This window comes from Condylura cristata, unplaced genomic scaffold (genome assembly GCF_000260355.1).
Source record: "Condylura cristata isolate star-nosed mole 26May11 unplaced genomic scaffold, ConCri1.0 scaffold00038, whole genome shotgun sequence".
Lineage (NCBI taxonomy): Eukaryota > Metazoa > Chordata > Mammalia > Eulipotyphla > Talpidae > Condylura > Condylura cristata.
Window position 1 is genome coordinate 6785108 of NW_004567139.1, and position 5526 is coordinate 6790633.

Here is a 5526-nt window from a genome sequence, read left to right on the forward strand (position 1 = left end):
CCCCTGCTGGGGGCAGTGCGGGTTACTGGCTGAGCAACCCCAGCAAGTGTGGGGAGGCGGGACACCTCCGCCTCCAGCCTGGCCGGGCTCACCTGGCACCAGGGCGCAAGAGCAGGTTACCTGCTGCACTTTGCGGCTCCGGGCTGCACCAGCTGCTGTCCCCTCCCCAGCGCGGAGTCTCAGAACACGATTCATCTTGAATGCCCGAGGTGCAGGCAGCCGGCGGGCAGGTGGCAGGCGGCCCTCTGGCTCAACACGCTCCAGCCTGGGCAGCACACAGCTTCGGGGCTTCGGGGCGGGGGGCGGGATGGCAGCCCCGGTGGCCACGGGAGCTAGATGGTCCTGGAGAACAGGCCAGGAGGTGGGAATCCAACGTCTCAGACTCCCGAAGGCAGCAGAGGGGCCTCCTACCTCCTGCTACTCACAGTGTGGTCCCTGGGCCCCCTCGGGCCTCCTAGGAGCTGGCGAGGAACGCCAGGCACACAGACAGGTGTACGTAGATCTTCAGTGTCATCCTCTCTATGTTTTCATGTAGAGGGACTTCAGTGAATAAAAATGTATATTTCTATATAATTACTGTTATTAATGACATGGCTATTATACTATGATATAGCGACCTTATTCTGCAATCTGGTTTCTCTGCAGAGACACCTGCCCAAGGCAGGCCATTGGATTCCACCTCGTCCTTCTTTTTGGTGGCATTCCACTGTGGGCGGGACCTGCATTTGAAATGACCAGCCTGCTCCTGGAGGACCTCTGGGACACGTCTGATGACTACTCTGTGTGACTTTAGTGTCCATTTCTGAAAATGCACCGGCTTATAGCACGTGTGCATGTTTTATGTGGACAGACTCGGCCAACGGTCCACCACGAGGGCCCCGAAATCAGTAAAGAAATGAGCACCTGCTGCTGCCAGAGCCGAAGCCGGAGCGGAACTTGAGAGGCCGTGAAATGTAAGATCCTCGTTCCTCCACCCTCCAATGCCCCATGACCCTGGCTCTGTGGGGGCCACACCCTCAGATGGGCACCCCCAGGGGAGCCAGCTTGACCACCCACCCTTGTGGTCCCCTTCCCCACCACCACCGAGTCTCCAGAATTACACAGAAGAAACCCGCATGGGTGCCTGTTGGCGTCAGGCCACAGACCCAACGCTGAGCAGCCCGGGCCGCTCACGGGGCCAAGGCCAACATCCGCCAGCCCTGGGCAGAGAAGAGGCATCTCTGGGGCGCCTCCCGGGTGCGCCAGACCCTGCCAGCAAAACCGGGCTCGTCTCCACTGAGGCCAGCCGGCTCCTTCTAAATATATTTTTTCACCATTTAAGAAAAAAAGAATGTTCTCCAAAGTCCACTGCATCATCAGTGAGTGGGACCTCCCTCTCTCGTGCAAGTCTGACAGACCTCTCCTGCCCCGGCCCTCAGTGCTGGGTCCTCCACACACAGGCAGACGCTACGCGGCTTCGGGGTGAGCCCTGTGTGGGCGCCAGGGTCTCACCTGCTTCTGCTTCCCAGGGGCGCGTGCTTCTGTGTGACTGCTGATAAAGTGGGAGAAGTCTGCGTCACGGCGTGACAGGAGCTACAGAGAAAGCACGTGCAGTCTGTGCCCTGAGTTGGAATCTATGTTGTGCCGGGTTTCAAGTCTCCCAGAGACCACCAAGGAGCCGATTCCCGTGCAAAGCACACGAGGGTCTTTATTGCAAGCTTGAGCCTGGGCTCCCACCATGCAGCGATGCAGCAGCAGAAGCTGAGAGCCCCGAGCTCAGGGCAGGCAGGACTTTTATTACAGAAGAGGGGAGTTCCAGCCCAGCAGAGGGGAGTTTTTGCTCAGCAGAGCAATGACTGGTGGGCATTGAACAAAGTTACCTTGTCTTAACCCGGTTGGTCTATGGCGTTTCCTGATGTGTACTGGCTTCTTGCCTCCTTGCTCATTGGCTGTTGCTATGGGATGAGCAAGATTAGGACTTTTACAGTAAAATTCGGCCTTGGCGCCTTGTTGATAACCGAAACATAGCCTGGCTGGTTCGGAAGCACTCTGTAGCCTGTCATGGCGTCAGTTTGGTCTTTCATCTCCATTCTCTACGCCGGCGCCCTCTCACCCTCCCGGCCACCAGGCACGTCTGCGTCTCCCGCTATTCTGAACTGGCGGCTGCAACTTGTGGCCCTGTTCTCCCCTTCATCCTCTTAGTTTTCCTACTCACAACTCCTTCTCCAACGCTAGCAAGCCTCTTCAGGAACAAAACAGCCCTCTGGTTTGTTTGTTTGTTTTAATATAATTGTTTATTTTTATATCATTTTGTACATTTTTTTTTCATCTTGATTGTAATCCCCGTGGGTTTCCCATCACCGAGTCACCCATGTGCCATCACCATAGCAGCCCTCTGTTTTGACCCACAGCTACCTGGGGTGTTCCCTGGGGAGGCAGATCCCAAGCCCACCCAGCACCCCCGAGCACCAGGCCCACGAGCCAAGCCCTCATTAAGCCCACAGCGCCACCCACTGCACATCCGCCCGCCGGCGAAGACTCAGTGCAAAGCCGGTCTTCTGCTCAACGCACTGACCACTGCCCGAGTAACCTCCCCTAGCACACACCGGAACTGGCAGGGAGCGACCAAGTCTTGACGGGAAGGGTTTTTCTTCTTCACAACTTGGAAGACATGTTTCTGCATACAGAACTGGGGTACAGGCCAGAGGTGCAGGGGTGAGAGGATTCACCAGAGACAGAGGGGGAGCAGAGCAGGCAGCTCTACAAATCCGCTGCTGAGGGGAGCAGCAGGGAGACAGGAGAGGTCTGCTGCACCCTGGGGGTCACTCCATGGCCAGGGATTGAACTCGGGCTGCAGCGGCTGCAGCCAGCTTCACAGTGCTGCACTTTAACCTGTTGTGGGGCCACCAGGGAGGGCCCCACATTCATCATTTCCCTGGCAAGTATCTAGACATCCAACCTGGGAAGACAGGAGCTGGGCTGTCCAGCATCGCCACCCAGAGCCTGGCGCTCTCTGGGAAGGTCCTGGTCCCCTCTCCTGCCCCCATGCTTCAGCCCACATTCCACAAGTAGCGATCCTCAGTGAGATTTTGCCCTGTTGCCACCCAACAGGGGGATGTTGCCCTGCGCCCCAAATCAGAACAGAGAAGCAAAACACATATAACCAAAGGGACAGACTGCCGGGGGTGGGACTGAGCAGGACCAAAGTTGCTTCATGATTTATTCTGCTGGGCACAGTGACCTTTCATTCCATGTTTATTTGGAAATGACCTTTAAGCAGCAATCAACAAAAGAATGAAATGCTTCAAAGGAATAAATTAGATAATGCAGATGTCCCCCTGTAAGCTATGCCCAAGGAGTCGGGGAGCAGGGGGTGCTGGAGGCGGCGCTGCCCTGGGAAGCCACCAATAGCCTGTCGGGTAACAGGTGACTACACGGTGCACTCAGACCCCCGAGGAGTCAGGCCAGAGTGACCTGGCCAGAAACACGACTCTTTCCAGAACAGAAGCCAACTACCAGTTGCTACTTCACTCGGATTCTGTATGCAGCAGGGGCGACTGTGTGTCTCGGGTCCCCAACAAGTGATTTGCCATCTCAGAGGGAAGAATCTGAAAGGCGTGGCCAGCATGACCAGCACTGTGTGGTCATGCCTGGCTCGGCCCACTGGGAGACAACACTGATTTACACTGCTGGACTCACCACTGGGCCTTCGCTAACTGCTAGAGAGGCTTAAAGGCTGGAGAAAATTCACATCAAAGCCAGAGAAAAACCGAGCTTCCGGCCGGAGAGGCATTTTGTCCGTGTGTATACCGGTCTCCCTGACGAGCTCCTGCTCTCTTCTTTTCCCCGGAGTTCCTGACTCTCCTCCTTTTTGCTTATGCTCAATCCCGCCTGACTGCACCTCCAGGTATGGGATCCCCAAAGCTTGGCCCATCACTCATCCTGAAATCGAAGCTCCTGAAAAGGGCTTTGACCTCCTCTGCCATTTGGTGAGAGAATCCTAGAATCTTTCGTTCCAGGGCACCCCAATGGGTTGCCTGTCTGTGGGTCTTCACCCGCGCGCTTATGATTCAATCGTATTATAGACACACTCAAAAAGGTGAAATAATGGATTTATTTATAAGGAGAAAGGTGAAGGAATAACCGAGGGAAAAAGGGAGAGAAATACAAGTTAACTAGATTGTCCTACCAGTTCTGTTGACTTGGACGCCACCGGCACGCTGAAAACCGATTGAGAGCCACAATGATCAGCGGGGAACCACCAGGCCAAGGGACCCCCCAGAGCCCACATGTCCGGTTTTATCCCAACCTGGCTGCTCAGCTCCGCCCTTGCGTCCCAGCGTGCTTCTCCTTGTCATTGATGGGATTAGTAGTTCCAGTATCTGGAGGGGGGCGGAGTCCATGAAACCTGAACCTGTTACACTTTGAGCCTCAGTCCCAAGCAAGAGCCTCTTCCCCGGCCTGGTGCGCCCGCCCGCTGAGGAGGATTCTCTGAGGCTAGGAGCCTTCCTTTAGGGGGTGCGGCTTCTACCCCCTTCCAGGCACCTCGCCCTGCTAGTCATTATGGATATGCTAAATGACTTGTTCACTTAAAGTCTCCCGTTTTATGGTACATGAATTTTGACCCTACTTTTAAAAAAAAGTCTGAGATCAATAGCCTCCAACTTTGGTTTCTGCAGATGTCTTTGGTTTGGGGCTGAAGGAGGCCACGCCCTCCATTTTTATGCTGGAAACCCAAATGCCACGTGCCTCCCCCCAACCCCCACTCCCCCCCCCCCACACGCTCTTGGGCATTTACAAGGATTCAGAAGCCTGTGCCACAGGCTGGGTCAAAGACCACATATGAGAACAAGAGATGTGCCCAGTGCTGTGTAGGAAACTGCCCAGGTTTTCAGCTTGCTATGCCTGGAGCTGGAAGCAGAGACCAAAACCATTTTTTCTATTAGCTCACAGATGGCAGCTTTTAGGTGATGGGGTTTTTACCAGGGTTTTATGAAGCTGTAGACACAGGCATAGCTGGATGTCTGATGATGCATTTGAACGTTTTCACAAAGGGGCCGGTGGCGGGCAGCTGAGCCAGGGGACTCTGCTGCCTGGCTGAGCAGGGCCAGCCCTGGGGAGCGACGCCCTGAGGGCTCCAAGCCTCCAAGCCTGTCTCCAGGAGCCCATCTGCACAGATTGGAAACACACTCCCTGGCTGGATGGAGTTGCCGGGGGACCATCCAGACAGGCTTATGAAACAAGAGCCATTTTACGAGGAAAGTCAGCTAACGCGCTCTTTGCCAAGAAGTAGGCTGCACCAAGCATGGCCCAGAAAACATCCACATCAACTGGAAGATAAAGTGGGTCTCTCCTAGAGGGCCATGAACCCCAGGGAGGAACTGGGGGGCGGGGGGAGAGGAGAGCTTGCTAACCTGAGTTGAGACTCTCCAAGGAAGGAGGAAGCAGCAGTGAAAGGCGCCGTGAACTTGATTTAGCTTGAGAGCAAGCTCATTACAGCTCATGTCCAGATCTGGTCACTTACTGTCTTTGTAAATAAAGCTTTAT